At 39.5% G+C, this 18480-nt stretch overlaps 1 protein-coding gene across 29 annotated transcripts in view; it reads right to left on the bottom strand.

Moving 5' to 3' along the window:
• SIPA1L1 (signal induced proliferation associated 1 like 1) overlaps positions 1–18480 on the bottom strand; it is a 412571-nt gene that overhangs the window by 212938 nt on the left and 181153 nt on the right. For 25 of the 29 annotated variants that reach the window (XM_063651761.1, XM_063651777.1, XM_054448754.2 and 22 more), the window contains one exon: positions 2701–2762. The gene's annotated coding sequence lies outside the window, so the exon portion shown is untranslated. Of the gene's footprint in view, positions 1–2700; positions 2763–3331; positions 3374–14740; positions 14760–18480 lie in introns of those variants that run through there. The other 4 variants (XM_063651768.1, XM_063651778.1, XM_063651760.1 and 1 more) reach the window with 2 other exon arrangements.

Raw genomic sequence — 18480 nt, 5'->3', positions numbered from 1 at the left:
AAATGTTAAACATTTAAGTAAAAATGCCACCCAGAAAAAAAAAAAAAAACAGAAATTATATTGTTGTAAATTTTTCTCTGATACTTTATCAGTAATTAGGTTCCCAAGTTGAAAGGATTAATGATTTTTGAATGGAACTGAGTATTCAGTTTCATGGAGGCAACACTCCAAACAAGAGCAAAGGGTAATATGACTCCCCCAATAGTAAGGGAATTAGTTTTTTGAATGCAAAATTTAAATGACTTAAGATTCATTTCAGGCCAGGCATGGTGGCTCACATTTGTAATTCTAGCACTCTTGGAGGCTGAGGCGGACAAAAAATACAAAAGATTACCCAAACTTGGTGGTTCATCATACCTGTATTCCCAGCTAATTGGGAGGCTGAGGTGGGAGGATCACTTGAGCCCAGGAGGTCGAGGCTGCAATGAGCTGAGATTGTACCACTGTACTCCCGCCTGGGCAACAGAGTGAGACCCTGTCTCAAAAAACAAAACAACAAAAACAAAAGCAAAAGCCAACAAAAAAAAGATACATTTCACACAAGAACAAGATACAAAATGATCCCTAAGACCCAATATTGGGTCACAAAGGACGTAAGGGCACAACAAAGATTTCCAAGGAGACTCCCAGTTGACTGATGTACAGTACTATTTCGAGGTGCAACCTGACAGCCAGTTCTTAGGAGTAGATCCCTCTTCTATACTACTGCTACCAGTACAAAGTAACATAGTGACAAACTGACAAATTTAGGAAAAAAAAAAAAAAAAAAAAGAAGTAAATTTTGTAGGCATAATGGCGAATTCTCACAATGCAGAAAAATGATGCCAGAAGCATCATTTGGACTACAGAATGAACAGAGCTATTTAAATGAAACAGCGACCAACACACTCTGAAAAGCTCATTAATGACACAATTGATCTGTAAGTATCCTGCACATTCCACACCCGCACAGGAGTGTAGAAGTAGATACTGAGAGTGGACTCAATGGTAGGCCAATTACCAGAGAAAAGTGCTTCGTATTAGTAGATAAGACAGAAAGCTATCAGCATGTTGGTTCAAACTCATCGACCATTCAAAATCTAAAACATTCTACCACAGATCACTAGGATACCTAATAATAGATCTTTTCACAAGTACCTAAGAACAGATTTATAGCCTCTTTCAGTGATCCTCAATTTATTCTAAACTCCCTTATGATTTTGAGTAATAAATGCACATAGCATCTACATTTACTCCAAGTTAAAAAGCATCCAAAAATCATACAATACACTATGTGGGAAGAGCACAAACAAATGCATGGGAATAATAAAGACCAAAACCAGGATAGTGGCTTCTTGGGGATAGAGAAAGGGAACTGCTGTTAGGGAGAAATATCCTGGGTTTTTTAATGTTCAATGGAATTGGTAAACATTCGATTTCTCTATAGAGTGTTGAGGAGAGGTAACATGGATTTTGTTTTTCTGCTAATCAAAAAGGAGCTGGAGTAAGGATATTTGTGTTATACCTTATATGCTTTTTATATTTGAAATATTCCTACTAATTTTTCAAGAACGAAAACAAGGAATTAGAAGGGTATAGACTGTTCTAAGAAAACACAAAGAACAAGTCTGCACTGCCAAATATGCATCTACCTATACAAAGGCATGATTTTGCCAGCATCCAAGACCCTTTTTAGCATTCACAGCACAAGTTGGTTGATTAGGACACAAAACCTTCTGGGGGGGTGGGGGGTGGGGGAGAATCTGAAAGTGATATATTTTATTCTCATGTCTTTGAATACTAAATCACTACCTGCTAACTGTTAAGAGTGAAGAGTATGCCAGTCAACACCAACACACTCTGCCAGTTTAATTTAATGGTATTATTTTGCCTTGCTTTGCAATTACTCCCACATTTCCCCAGGGAGAAACTAATGGATTACTAAAAATAAAATGGAGATTAAGTGAATCACTTGGGCTGTTTTGGCTCCTAACTCAAACTGGCTTAAATAAAAAGGAAATGTATTGGCTCAAATGCTTGGACGTCAGAGAAAGGGCAAGCTTCAGGGCTGGTTTCCTTGCGATTCTGGACTCCGTCCTCCACCCTGTGTGGCTTCTCACTCAGTCCGGAAGCCAGAACGCTGCAGCTACACAAGACCTCACACCAGCACACAACAACATCCAGAAGAAAGAGGCAGCTCTGTCCTAACCATGAGAGACCTTCTGCCAGAAGCTCCAGGCAAACCCACATTGGCCACGCTGGGTAGAAAAGCATTACAGGACCATCTCTGAAACCATCCTCCTGGCCACGTAACACTCAGCACTCACTGATGTAGCCAGAGTTCATGAGTCAATCATGGACAAGGCAGAAATGAGATTGCTCCCAATCAGGGCGAGCTGCAGTCAGTTCTTCAACCCCATAACATGAGGAATAGATAGGATGCATGATACGGATCCAACCCTAATGTTCAGTCAGTACTATTTACAGAGAATAGCCTGAGCAATACTGTATCAGAATACGAAATAAATCACTATTACACTGTATTTGTATATAAAGCTATAGATTCAAAAAGCAGATAACAAATGAATTCATCTCTTTGAGAAAAGTAGATTTTTTAAAATTTTGTTTCTATGTTTTCATTTCACTAATCAGAAATTTAAACACAGAAAATCAACACTTTGTAAAGCAGGTAGGTCATAGGAAGTATGGCATAGTACTTACTATATTGTTGTGCCATGGCTACCGAAATTTAGACAACAACATCCACACCAATAAGGTATAACCTGAAATAAAATTAGAAAAAAACCTGGTTAAGTGCACAATAAATTTCACTAAAACACAATAGCTGTATAACTTTCACAAGTCTTATCTTTGTTCTAGAAGAGGCAAACCAGCCTTTCTAAGGTAAACAGTTGCTTTTAAACTAGACATTAGAGAAAAATGTCTGTAGTATTATAATATTTCTTTTTTTTTTTTTTTTAAAACAGAGTTTCGCTCTTGTTGCCCAGGCTGGAGTACAATGGCGTGATCTTGGCTCACCGCAACCTCTGCCTCCCAGGTTCAAGTGATTCTCCTGCCTCAGCCTCCCTAGTAGCTGAGATTACAGGCATGTGCCACCACGCCCGGCTAATTTTTTATTTTTAGTAGAGACGAGGTTTCTCCATGTTGGTCAGGCTGGTCTTGAACTCCCGACCTCAGGTGATCCACCTGCCTCAGCCTCCCAAAGTGCTGGGATTACAAGCATGAGCCACCACGCCCGGCCTGTCTGTAGTATTATAACATTTCTAAATATTTTTAAGGTCACATGCATCTTTGTAGAGCTGACCATAACAAACCAAAACAAACAAAATACCTTTTTATCAAGTACTGTTGCCCTGGACTGCTATTTATAAAGCTGAAACAAAAAGGGGGAAAAACAGAATTATTATTTTTCTCTTTTTGAGATGGAGTATCGTTCTGTCACCCAGGCTAGAGTGCAGGGGCACTATCTTGGCTCACTACAACCTCTGCCTCCCAGGTTCAAGCAATTCTCCTGCCCAGCCTCCCGAGAGCTGGAACTAGAGGCGCACACCACCACGACCAGCTAATTTTTGTATTTTTAGTAGAAACAGGGTTTCACCATATTGCCCAGACAGGTCTCAAACCCCTGACCTCAGGTAATCCACCTGCCTCGGCCTCCCAAAGTGCTGGGATTACAGACGTGAGACATTGCACCCAGCTGAAAAACAGAATGATTAAACAGACCTCAAAAATCATGTAGTCTACGCACTACAAGACACAACTAACCTGTTCAATCCAATGCAATTTAAAGCTAGATAAATCAGCTTCATTTTCTAAATTCCTTAACTTGAAGATCTGAGGAGACAGTTCTCAGGAGAAAAAAATGCAAAAATATGATTCCAATATCTGACATTGCATCATCTTACTTAGTAAAATCTATGAATATTCAGCACACCATGGAGTGCTGAACAAACACACCCACAGAACTTGAGATTCTTAAGACCCTGGAATTGCTTTTAATATTCAAAAGGGAAAGATAATAGCCGGTACAATGGCTCACGCCTGTAATCCCAGCTACTATGGGGGCCGAGGCAAGAAAATCGCTTGAACCTGGGAGGCGGAGGTTGTAGTGAGCTGAGAGTGTGCTGCTGCACTCCTCCAGACTAGACGATAGAGTGAGACTGTCTCAAAAAAAAAAAAAAAGAAAAGATAAGAACTCTGTCCTTATCCAAACCTCAGGCCACATAACTATATAACAAACCACACTTTCAATTAAGAGGGACTGAAAAACACAGAAGTCTAACTAAGCTTTAAGACAATGAAGTTTCCAGGTAATATGATGACAAGGCTGAGGATCACTGTCCATGTATCCACAAATACAGTGTCTAACTTCACTTGCCCTAGTGTGTGTGAGATTCAGCCATGTTGCTGTATTCATTATAGTTAATAAGCTTTTAAAAAAATTTTTAAAGCATTAAAAGAAAAGTGGAAGCCTCAAAACAGAAGGAAATATTTGCAATACATATATCTACCAAAGGACTGATTCAGAACATATAAAGAACTCCTTACAAATTAATAAGACGGCTGTGCACAGTAGCTCATGTCTGTAATCCCAGCACTTTGGGAAGCTGAGGCAGGAGGATCGTTTGAGCCCAGGAGTTTGAGAACAGCCTGGGCAACATACCAAGACCCTGTCACTACAAAAAAAAATTCAACATCTTCCTTGGTTTAAAAAATAAAAATAAAAAATTAGCTAGGCATGGTGGTGTGCGCCTATAGTCTCAGCTATTTCGGAGGCTAAAGCAGGTGGATCGCTTGACCCCAGGAGTCCGAGGGTGCAGTGAGCTCTAATTGCATCACCACATCCCAACCAGAGCAAGACTCTGTCTCTGAAGGGAGAAGAAAAAGACCAGCCACCCAAACAGAATATAAAAATGGCTAATAAGCATATAAAAAGGTGTTCAACTTCATGCATCACCATGGAAATACAAATTAAAACTACAATGAAATAAAAGTACATAATGATGAAAATGGCTGAAATTTTAAAATCTGACAACACCAAGCCTCAGGATGTGCAGCAATTCAACAATGCTGATGGGACTATAAACCATAAAGCTGTTTGGCAGTATCCAATAAAGCAGAATATAAACATACCCTGCAACCCAGCAATTCCACTCCTAGGTAAATGCCTCCTGGGAATGTGCATACATAGATCCCATACAATAATTTTCCAATAACTGTTAGTTGTAACAGCCTAAACCCAGTAACAAATTGTGGAATATTCATATAATGGAATACTATAGAGCAGGAATCAGGATTTTTTTTTTTTCCTGTAAAGGGCCAAATAGTAAATATTTCAGGCTTTGCAGGCCATTGTCCCTGTCACATCTGCTCAAACCTGTCTTTGGAGTACAAAAGCAGCCACAGACAATATGGGCTTGGCTGTGTTCCAATAAAACTGTATTTACAAAAACAGCAAGTCCACCAGCCTTAGTTTTGCCTGCTACACAGCAATGAATATAAATGAACCATAACTAATACAAGAACACTGATAAATCTCACAAACATAATGTTGAGACAAAGAAGCCAGACACATGAAAGAATATACTGTATGATTCTGTTTTATAAAGTTCAGTAATAGGTAAAACTATGTAAGTCAGAATAATAGTTTCCACTGAGTGTAGGATGTAGGGGAAAATACAGACTGGGAGAAGGAAAGGGGGGGAAATTTGGTGGGCTAATAATATTAGATTCCCTGATTTGAGTGGTAGTTTCACGACTATGTTCAATTTGGAAAAATTCATTAAGGTATAAATTTCTGATGTACTTGTCTTCATTCTGAATAAAAAAAGTAAAACATTTCAGTAATTATTATAAATAAACAATATGGGACACATTACTAAGTGGATGCTTTCTCATAGCATGCTATACCCGGATTCAAACACTGATGCAATGCAATCCTTGTGCCCTCATAAAGCAAGTTCCTGAAGCTCTCCCTTCACATCTACAGTGTAATGTCTGCATTGCAACTAAACTCCTCTTCCAAGTTTCATGTAGGACTTGAGAACGAGCTATGATTAGATAGCATACACAGGAGTGGCAGGAGGTAAACGCAATACAGAGGGAGGAAGGAAAGTAACAGATGGGTGAAGAGACTGGTAGAAATAAGTCCCTGCATTTTAACATAATCTGCTAAGTAAGCAACACAGAATTTAAAAAGTAACACAAACAGCTTAGAAACACAATTTGGAAGGTCACTGAACTTGCCTTTTGGACATTAAAAATAACGAAAATTTAAAAGCTTACTAAGGCTCTTAAAAGACTGATGAAGGGATTTATTTCTGGTACAACAATTTCTTCCAATCTAACAGATTAAATAGACAGGAAGTTTCAACTTTTCAAGTGAAGTAGCAAACGTGGCAATGATACAGTCTTGACTTTCTAAGCCGATATGTTTCCACATTATAAGGATTTATGTTCTATTGTATGGGCTTATGTCATTAGTGAAATGGAAAGAGAAGAAATAAAGAAAAGAAGGTGAAAATAATTGAAATCTAGTCACTACAGGCCGGGTGCAGTGGCTCACGCCTATAATCCCAGCACTTTGGGAGGCGGAGGCGGGCAGATCACGAGGTCAGGAGATGGAGACCATCCTGGCTAACACAGTGAAACCCTGTCTCTACTAAAAACACAAAAAAATTAGCCGGGTGTGGTGGCGGGCACCTGTAGTCCCAGCTACTCAGGGGGCTGAGGCAGGAGAATTGCTTGAACCCAGGAGGTGGAGCCTGCAGTGAGCCGAGATTGCACCACTGCACTCCAGCCTGGGCAAGAGTGAGACTCCATCTCAAAAAAAAAAGTCAGTTGGGCTACATGGCAAAACCCCATCTCTACAAAAAATACAAAAATTAGCCAGGCATGGTGGTGTGAGCCTGTAGTCCCGAGGAGGCTGAGGTAAGAGGATCACTTGAGCCTGAGAGGTTGAGGCTGCAGTGAGCCATGATCATGCCACTTCACTCCAGCCTGGGTGACAGAGCAAGATTATTAAATGTAGGGAGAGTAAAAGGCAAGTGAATAGAAAATAAGGAAATGAAGTCTTCCCATAGAGGTAAGAATGGAAATAAGTTTTGAATGATTACAGATAGGCAAGGTTAGGAGAACAGAAGTATCACTCTAAGCAGAGGGAGAGAACATGTGCATGGAGACATGAATGAGTCGGTCATATCTGAGGTATAATGAGAAATCTGAGACAACCAGAATGTGATGTACAAGGACAAGCTAAAACTGAGATGTGGCCAGGTGCAGCTGATCATGCTTATAATCCCAGCACTTTGGGAGGCTAAGGCAGGAGGCTACTTGAGCCTAGGAGTTTGAAACCAGCCTTGGCAACATAGTGAGACCTCATCTCTATTTAAAAATAAACAAATGAATAAAACTGAGATGATGAAAGGACTTGTCAATCACACTGAAGTTTGAATTTTATCTTACAAGCATTATGGAACCATGGGAGTGGGAACTGGGAAATGAGAATGGAATACAAGGAATAGAGGGGGAAGTGGCATGTCTCAAAATATATCTTTTTGCATAGTTTTGACATTTAGAACCATGGTAATGTTTCACAAAATAAAAAAAGCAAACAATTAATATCAACCAGTATATAAGGGGAACCTAAAGTGAAACATAAACAGTAACAACTAAACTGCATTAGGAATATATAACATAACCACATGACCACCCTGAAGGGAATGCAGAAGAACTAACCACTGTGGAAGCCAGTATCTTGACTACAATAGACACTGAGGCTAGAGACAAAACAAATACAGAAAGGAGAAAGGCTAGAGTGAATTCCATGGTGTTAGATTTGAATCAGCGGTATCACTATGAAATCATGATTTTTAACATGTATTTCAATAGACAGGAACAGATAAACGTAGATATGTATATACATACATATATTCATTTCCTAGCTCTGTCCTCTGAGACAGCCTAAGGGTAACTACATCTTAATAGCACAATTAGCACCCAGACAGTGATTTCTAAACACCAGCCTTCAATAAAAAGAACCAGGACTACATGGAGAGATGTCTGGCTGCAAAACTGGGACAGGGAAAATACCAGGTGAGCCTGAAATATCTTGTGGTGCCAAAAAGTAAGGAAGTACTCAAAAAAGCTGGGGACTTCTTAAAAGGAAAGTGGAACCAAACTGAAGAGGCCACATCTGGAACAATTTAAAGGATTATAACCCATAGGATAAAACAAACATCCACAAGTCCATAGTGATAAAAAATAAATAACTAAATGTGTAAGTACATGGAAGAGAAGGCCAAGCTCTTTCTTATAGGAAAATTTTAATGGATACATGCAAAAAGGATAATGGAAGTAGAAAAACCACCATGTGACAAACACCACAGATTAAAGAAAATAAGGAAACATAACTAACTGCAATGTTTGATCCGGGATTGGACCACAGTCCAAACAAAAGACATTACTGGAACAGCTGACAAAAAACAAATGCAGTGTAGAGATTAGTTAGCAGTATTCTATCAAGGTTAATTACCTGATTTAGATAATTTTACTATAGTTATGCAAGATATTAACATTTGGGAAAGGTGGGCAAAGGGTAGATGGAAGTTGTTTGACACATCTAACTTTTTTTTCTTAAATTCTGAGATTATGTCAAAACAAAAAGCGAAAAAAAAGAAAAATATGGATAGACAAGGGATTCTGAGTCATAACCTTCATCTAAAATCTAGTTTCAGGCCTTTTTCTCTCTATGCCAAATATTAAAGCTGACAAAGTGTGATATGTTAAAAAACAAAACACATATGCATATACGTATAAATGAGAAGTTTGAAAATATGAGCAAATAAGGGACTGTAAATAACCAAACAGAATGGAAAGAGAACCAAACCATTGAGAAATTTAAAATGTGATAACTGAACTTTAAAAAAATTCATTAGGTGGATAAATCACAGAATGGACACAGATGAACAGTGAATCAGTGAACTGTAAGACTGACCTTGAAAAATTACCCAGAATGTTTCTCAAATAAAAAAATGCAAACCTTAAAAGACAGATTAAGGCCGGGTACAGTGGCTCACACCTGTAATTGCAGCACTTTGAGAGGCCAAGGCGGGTGGATCACCTAGCCTGGCCAACATGGTGAAATCTCATCTCAACTTAAAATACAAAAATTAGCTGGGCATGGTGGTGGAGCCTGTAATCCCAACTACTCGGGAGGCTGAGGCAGGAGAATCACTTGAACCTGAGAGGTAGAAGTTGCAGTGAGCCGAGATCGTGCCACTGCACTCCAGCCTGGGCAACAAAGGGAGACTCCATCTCAAAAAAAACAAAAAGAGAGAAATTAAGAAGCTTAGATGATAGAGTGAATAGACCTAAAATCTGCCTAAAAGGAGTGCAACTTGAGCATTCCAAATAGGAAAATCTGAAATCTGAAATGGTCCAAAACTTCAAACTTTTTGAGTGCTGACATGATGCTCAAACGAAATGCTCACTGGAGTTCAGGTTTTCAGATTTTCAGATAGGGATGCTCAACTAGAAAGTATACTACAAATATTCCAAAATCTGAAAAAACCTGAAATCCAAAACACTTCTGGTCCCAAGCATTTCAGATTAGGGATATTCACACTGTACTAGAAGAAGATAATGGAGAGACTCTCTGGTATAAATGACACCAATCCTTGAATCCAGAAAGGCCAGCAAACAAGAAGCAAGTGAAAAATCAATACCAAGAGACATAAAAGTAAAAATACTGACCACTAAATAAAAAACAATCTTAAAAGCAGCAGAGAAAAGAAAATCACCTACAAACGTACACCAATTAAGGTGACGGCTTATTTCTCAAAAGCAACAATGGAAGCCACAAGAGAGAGAGAACTATTATTTTCAATAAACTAAGAGACAGAACTATCAACCCAGAATTATATAGCTAGAGATAATTCCTTCTAGAACAATAAACATTTTCAGGCAAACAAAACCAAGATTTTACCATCAATAGACACACACTAAATTATATGACTTTTGCACAGCAGGAAAATGATCCCAGATGACAGACTTAAAAAGCTGATGAATGGTGATACCACACAAAAGATGACAACCAAATAAAGGGTTAACAGTCAGATGAAAGATGACTGACCCTATTAGTCATGATAAATAAATCACAATGTGGTACCACTACCTACCCATTGGAATGGCTGAAATTAAAACCATGTCACTAAGAATGTGGAGCAAATGGGACTCTCTTACACCTTTGGTAGCAGTGTTAACTGATACGGCTCCTTTGGAAAACTGGCAGCATCTATTAAAGTTGAATACAGGAATATGCTATAACTCAGCAATTTCACACCTAGGTAGACAGCATAAACGGACACATATTTGTAGCAAAAGACACTAATGGGGTTCAGCACACGCTACTTCAAAATACGGCATCTTAGCTTTGAGAAAAGCACAGAAGCAACCTTCTCCTGTCCTTCTACTATGAAGTAGGCCATAAAAGAATTCTCTAGCCTTCCTCTGAAGTAGGTCATAAGACCTTCATTCCACAGGTACCTTCCCTATACCTGCAGGAAAGGAATGCCCTTATCTCTGAAGACACAGGGACACAGAGCAGCTGAACAAATAGACCTAGTTTATTACCACTGCCTCATACTCCCTTTGCCCAATCAGACTTCTGCACAACTGTCCACTCATCATCAAATTTAGCATAAAAATACAGAGATGTCCCTGCTTCTTTGGGTCTTAATTCCTGAAGACTCCTGTGTCACATAAAACTTATATTAATAAATTCGTATGCTTCTCTCTTGTTAATCTGTCTTTTGTGATAGGATGTCAGCCATGTACCTAGCCATTGGAAAGAAAAAGAAATCTTTCTCCCTTACAACATAAACAAGGATGTTCATAGCAGTGCAATTCCTAATAGCCCAAAACTGAAAACAACTGCAGTGTACATCCACAGCAGAAAGAAAAGATAGGCTGGGCACAGTGGCTCACACCTGTAATCCCAGGACTTTGGGAGGCTGAGGCAGGCAGATTGCATGAGTCCAGGAGTTCGAGACCAGACTGGCCAACATGGCGAAACCCCATTCGTACAAAAAAATTTAAAAATTAATGAAACATGGTGGTGCATTCTTGTAGTCTCAGCTACTCGGGGGGCTGAGGTGGGAGGATCACCTGAGCCTGGGAGATGGAGGTTGCAGTGAGCTGAGATTACACCTCTGCACTCCAGCATGGGTGACAGAGCGAGGCCCTGTCTCAAAAATAAATAATAATAAGGAAAGAAAAATAATAATTGAGGAGTTCCATATAACAGAATACTGTAACAATAAACGTAATGAAATATTGCTACCTGCAACATGAATTATGCATGTAATGCTGAAAGAAAAAAGCCATATACAAAAGTATATACTACCTAATTCCATTTACAGCAAGTTCAACACCAGGCAAAACTAATTACTGCTATAACTCGCAGGAGTCCCATCAGGGGTTTCTAGAGTGACACTTCATTTTTTTTATCTCGGGACTGGTTTCATAGATGAGTCCAATTTTTGAAATTCACTGACCTATCCACTTATGATCTGTGCTCTGTGTGTATATCATACTTCAAAATAACATTTATTTAAAAATAAATAATAAGCAAAAACACTAGCAAGAATATCACAGAAACAATACTGTGTTCTCATGGCATCCTATCAGTGACACACAATTTTGATTTGTATTCTTACCAATGATGTTCATTTTGATGAACTGATTAAGGTGGTATCTGCCAGGCTTCCACCACTGTAATTTATTCTTTCCCCCTTTGTAATTAGTAAGTATTTCATATGGAGGTAATCTGAAACTATATAAATATCTGGTACCTCATCAAGCTTTCAATTAACGCATTTCATTATTTAAAAAAAAAATTGTTTTTTAATTTTTTTGAGACAGGGTCTTGCTCTGTCACCCAGGCTTGAGTGCAGTGGTGCAATCACAGTGCACTGCAGCCTCGATCTCCTGGGCTCAAGCAATCCTCCTGTCCTCAGCCGCTAAGACTATAGGTGTGTGCTGCCACCACACCCAGCTAATCATTTATTCATTCTTACATTTATGTTATTCATCAATTTATTCAGTGGGTTATAATCCATTACTATTATTGTTTACTATAATTAATCACTATTATAATCTATCAATCTTTTTTTTCCGTAAGAGACTAGGTCTTACTCTGTCACCCAGGCTGGAGTGCAGTGGTGTGATCATAACGCACTCAAACTCCTGGGCTCAAGTAATAATCCTGCCTCAGTCTCCTGAGTAGCTAGGATTACAGGTGTGTGATACCATGTCTGGCTATTTTTTTTTTAATTTATTTGTTTAGAGGTAGGGTTTTGCTATGTTGCCCAGGCTGGTCTCAAACTCCCAGCCTCAAACAATTTTCCAGCCTTAGCCTCCCAAGTAGCTGAGATTACAAGCATGAGCTGCTGTATCTGGCAATCATTTCCTCATTTTCTGAAACTACATGTTTTGGTCTCATTTCTCCAAGGACTACTGGTTCCTTTTATTAGAGAACTGTATTTAGAAATCAAGATTAGGGTGCCAGATATGTTCATTGTTATTGGGGGATACTTTCAGGCACTGTCAATGGGCAGTGCTAGGGAATATAAATGCATGTGTGTTATAAATCTACACATATATCTACATCCATAGGATTTTATTAGGAGGGTTTTTGTTTTTGTTTGAGGCAGGGTCTCACTGTTGCCCAGGCTGAACTGCAGTGGTGCAATCACAGCTCACCACTGCAGCATCAACCTCCTGGGCTCAAGTGATCCTCCCACCACAGCCTCCCAAGTAGCTGGGACTACAGGCGCGTGCCACCACAACCGGGTAATATTTCTAGTTGTCTGTAGGGATGGGGTGATATGGTTTGACTGTGTCCCCACTGAAATCTCAACTTGAATTGTATCTCCCAGAATTCCATGTGTTGTGGGAGGGACCCTGGGGAAGGTAATTGAATCATGGGGGCTGGTCTTTCCCATGCTATTGTCGTGATAGTGAGTAAGTCTCAAGAGATCTGATGGGTTTATCAGGGGTTTCCACTTTTGTTTCTTCATTTTCTCTCTTGCCGCCATGTAAGAAGTGCCTTTTGCCTCCCGTCATGATTCTGAGGCCTCCCCAGCCATGTAGAACTGTAAGTCCAATTAAACCTCTTTTTCTTCCCAGTCTTAGGTATGTCTTTATCAGCAGCATGAAAACAGACTAATACACAGTGTTTTGCCATGTTGCCCAGGCTGGTGCTGAACTCCTGAGCTCAAGTGATCTGCCAGCCTCAGCCTCCCAAAGTGCTGGGATTACAGGCGTGAACCATTACATCCAGCAGGACATTTTAAAAACTCGATGAATTCCAATCAATGGTACCAATACTAGTAACAAAAAGTAAAGAAAAAGAAAAAAACTTGACAAGCTGACTATATGTGAAGTTCACATGAAAAATCAAAAGCCCAGGAAAAATCAAGATACTACACATGAAGACAACAGTAATGAGGGGATCTGCCATACCAACTATTAATTATAACACAGTGAGACTTCCAGGTTAATGGAGAAAGGTTGAATTATTTAATAATGGTACTTGCAAATGTGTTTATGCATGGGGAGGGAAATTAAACTAGATTCCTGTTCCACTCTCTCTATAAAAATAAATCCCAATTTAACTAAAGACTTGCATTTAAAAAATAAAATACAAAAAATTTTTTTTTTTTTTTTTTTTTTTTTTTTTTTTTTTTTTTTTTTGAGATGGTCTCCCTCTGTTGCCTAGGCTGAAGTGCAGTGGTATGATCTTGGCTCACTGCAACCTCCACCTCCCAAGCTCAAGCAATCTTCCCACCTCAGCTTCCCAAGTAACTGAAACTACAGGTGTGAGCCATCAAACCTGGCTAATTTTTGTATTTTTTGTAAAAATGAGGTTTTGCCATGTTGCCCAGGCTGGTCTCTAACTCCTGAGCTCAAGCAATTCACCCACCTCCGCCTCCCAAAGTGCAAGGATTACAGGTGTGAGCCACTGTGTCCGTCCAGCCACTGCAGCTGGCCTCATTCTATGTTAAAATAAAAAACTTCTGTTCATTAAAGGATACCATGAAGGAAATAAAAAGATAAGCCACAAATTAAAAATCATATCATCAACAAAATGTAAGTATCCAGAGTGTATAACTCTTATAAATGTATAAGATAAACAATCCAAGAGAAAAATATATAAAACTTACAAAATACAAAAAGTCCTTCAATACAAAAAAATGATGCTCAGTTTCCTTCCTTAGTAATTAGGAAAATATAAATGAAAAGCACCTTTCACACTACTAGCTTGACTAAATTTAAAAAGTCAAACAATGTCAAGAATGTGGCAAAGCTGTGGGGCAATGGAAACATTCAGATGCTCTGGTGGGAATGTACATTGGTACAATCACTTTGAAAGGCAGTCAAGATGTTAGGTAGGCAGATGGTACAGCATATCCTACCATCCGGCAATTTCACTCTTAAATTTATGTTCACTGAGAGACGTGTCGCCCAGAAACACATATAATTGTTTATAACCACAGAAAACTGTAAACAACTCAAATTTCAACAGTAAAATAAGAAAACAGAATGTGGCTTTGCTTGCAGGAAAATCAGTGAACCATGATGTTAAATGCATCAAGTGAAAAAACTCAAGGGGACAATGTCCCTCAGTATCTATGCTGAAAGAAATTTGTAATAAACAAAAAAAAAAATTTTTAATTACCTTACAAGCTTACTGAAGGCTGGGTCAGTATCACTTAATAGTCATTAAAAGCTTCCCAAAAGTTTTGCACTCGGTATTCTAGATGTTTCCAAGACATATACAATTATGTCCACCAAGATATAATAACGTGATCCCCCAGTTTTGAAAATGATAGTGAGTCCATGGCACACACTAGATTAAACAAAATAAAACAAAACCACAGATGTCATTTTTATTTATAGAAGGTACTTACACTCCCAAACTTCAATTAAAACTCTTGAGAAAGCACCATTCACACTGTGGTTTTTTAAAAGAAAAAAAAATGTTTTTTTGTTTTGTTTGTTTGTTTGAGACAAAGTCTCTTTCTGTTGCCCTGGCTAGAGTGCAACAATGAGACCTCGGCTCACTGCAACCTCCACCTCCCGGGTTCAAGCAATTCTCCTGCCTCAGCCTCCCAAGTAGCTGGGATTACAGGTGCCCGCCACCACACCAGGCTAACTTTTGTATTTTTAGTAGAGATGGGGTTTTGCCATGTTGGCCAGGCTGATCTCAAACTCCTCACCTCAAGCAATCCGCCTGCCTCCAAAGTGCTGGGATTACAGGCATGAGCCACCACACCCGGCCAAAAAAAAAAGGTATTTTTTTAAAAAAGTAAGTCTCACACTTATAATCCCAACAATTTGGGAGGCTGAGGCAGGAGGACTGCTTGAGCCCAGCCTGAGCGATACAGGGAGACCTCATCTCTACAAAAAATTTAAAAATTAGCCAAGCATGGTGACACATGCCAGTAGTCCCAGCTACTCCGGAGGCTGAGGTGGGAGGATTACTTGAGCCCAGAAGATCAAGGCTGTAGTGAGCTACGATGGTGTCACTGCACTCCAGCCTGGGTAACAAAGCAAGACCCTGTCTCAAAAAAAAAAAAAAAAAAAAAAAAAGGTTAATAAAAAATCCTGCTATTTTATTAGTCAGCTACAGGGACAAGTGAGATTGTTTCTCTTAGGCTCAGATCAAGTAGAGTATAAATTCATTTAAATATATACGTATTTAAGAACAGCATAATTTTGACCAAAATAATTAAACTCTTCAAATCAATATAACTGGATTTTAAAACAAAACCAAAAACAACCTCACATGAGCAGAATGCTTAGAGTTCTATCCATGATGCCTCCGATTTCAATCAGCACTGGTGTCACCATTGCCAAGCTGACCTGATCCAAGTTAGAGTGAGGTGCACTTAGAGGCCTAGTAACCACCCTTAAAGCAAAGGGTTCTTTATACCACTTAAAGTTAACACATTTTAACAGTTTGAAAACATCATAAACAGTTAAATTTGATATCAAAGATAACTATCTACTTTTCTTGGGTTTAAATGCTATATAATAGGCTGGGCATGATGGCTCACGCCTGTAATCCCAGAACTTTGGGAGGCTGAGGCAGGCGGATCACTTGAAGTCAGGAGCTCGAGACCAGCCTGGCCAACATGGCAAAACCCCATCTCTACTAAATAACAACAAAAAAATTAGCTGGGCCTGGTGGCATGTACATGTGGTACCAGCTACTTGGGAGGCTGAGACAGGAGAATGGCTTGAATCCAGGAGGTGGAAGTTGCTGAGATCATGCCACTGCAGTAGAGCCTGGGCGACAGAGTAAAACTCCGTCTCAAAAAAAAAGAAATGTTATATAATAATGTTCAGAATTTAGAATATTATGGACCATATTATATGGGTGACAGTATGTACAAAATCTTTAAAGCAGATGGTAAGTTACATAGAGACATCAAGTGACAGTTCTAGCTGATTCAGCTCTAATTCATTGTTTGCTTTCTAACAGCACTATTTCAAAATGACCAGTTTCATAGCCCATAGAAGAGAGTCTCATTTTAAGTAGAGGTGACATCTTTACTTATGTAAGAAGCAATTATACAGGTTAACAGAAAAAATGAATTGCTACAGAATACACTAGAGATATGTTTCAGCAAACCATTAGTTTTCATTCTCAAGGGTATGTACTAAGTGTATCAGCTTAGCAGTCACTGAATTTATTAAGCCGTAATTTTGCTGCACGAATTCTCCATTCTCTCCTTCAGAGCACTCTGAACAAATCAGAAAGCAATGTTTGCTTTCCTCTCTACAGTAACAACTGTGTATTTGGCCTGAATTCTAAATAATCAGGTTCTTTATGAAATTTTTGGAATTTAGCCAACATACAGATCTTTTCACTAAACATAAGCATGAAGGAAACAGGCTCAAATCATAACTTTCATATTTAACTACTCAAAATGGGGGAGAACGGCCTCCTCAGACAAATAGGATAAACATGCACAGAACTCTCCATCACCATACATGATCTCCTGTCACTAAAAACAGAAATGTTTTTGAGAACTTGAAGCACAAACATTCATTTGGATGTTTGATAACATCAGCATCTATAGTCTAAAATCTATTGATATAATCCTTAGCACACAGCGTCTTTTACACTGGTTGAGAGCACACTAGGTGTGACGGTTAGTTTTATATGTTAACGTGGAGCGTCTACAGCACTCAGTTATTTAATAGAACACTAATCTAGGTGTTGCTGAGAAAGTATTCTTTAGAGGGGGCTAACATCTACCATCAATTGCTTTAAGTGAAGATTATCCTCCACAATGTGGGTGAGCCTCATCAGAGTGTCAGAGAGGGCAGCTAGTCAGACACAAATAGGGCAGGACTGGGCCCCCACACTCCCAGGAAAGTTAGGCAACCATCAAGTGGTAGACAGGCAGTTGTCACACTGCCTCACTAAAATAATAATAAGTCGCAGGTAGCACCAGGGAAAGGCAGTCTCCCTATAGATAAGAAACACCTGAAACTGGTGATCAGCAGCTTCCTAATAAGTTCTCAAGGGGTGGGTGAATAACCTCAAGCATGTGCATTAAGAGGCAAAATGGCAGAGTATGACCTTCTAGGGACATTCTGCTGGTAAGGAAAGAATGCCTCAGGCAAGCGTATATACAACTCCAGTAAACACACTGCACATGCTCCCCTCCAAGCACTAACAGACCACTGTGCATACAGACAACCCACCCCAAGGGAAGAATCAGAGGAGCAGGGACGCCAGACCCTGGAAGTATGCTAACATATAACACCCCAAGTCAAAAGGTCAAACCCCGCACTTGTCCTTCAAGTCGCCCTCAGTATCTTTGCAGATACTGCACCGCTTCCAAGTGTACTTTCTTTCCTTTTGTTCCTGCTCTAAAGCTTTTTAATAAACTTTCACTCCTGCTCTAAAACTTGCCTCGGTCTCTTCTTCTGCCTTATGCCCTTCAGTCAAATTCTTTTTTTTGAGGAGGCAAGAACTGAGGTTGCTGCAGACCCGTACAGATTCGCCGCCAGTAATGAAAGGCCTTTAGAGCAACAGTGGAGGACTCTCAAGGAAGAAGTTCTGCGTCATGACCGCAGCATCAATATCTGCGAGTTTCTAGCCTGACCTACAGATTTCTAACTTGCCATCCCTAACTGGCATTCCTAATTGGCTTATTCGCCAATTTCTTTCTTGAAATCAGTCAGACCAGTCTCAGTAGCTTACTCCTGTAACCCCTGTCCTTTGGGAAGCCTAGGTGGATCACTAGAGCTTGGGTGTTTGAGATCAGCCTAGGCAACATAGCAAGACCCCGTTTCTATAGGAAACTTTAAAAATTAGCTAGGCACAGTGGCACGTGCCTTTAGTCCCAGCTACCTGGGAGGCTGAGGTAGGAGAATGAATCCCTTAAGCCCAGGAATTTG

This window comes from Pongo pygmaeus, chromosome 15 (genome assembly GCF_028885625.2).
Source record: "Pongo pygmaeus isolate AG05252 chromosome 15, NHGRI_mPonPyg2-v2.0_pri, whole genome shotgun sequence".
In the NCBI taxonomy this organism is placed as follows: domain Eukaryota; kingdom Metazoa; phylum Chordata; class Mammalia; order Primates; family Hominidae; genus Pongo; species Pongo pygmaeus.
This window is presented reverse-complemented; position numbering and strand designations above follow the sequence as displayed.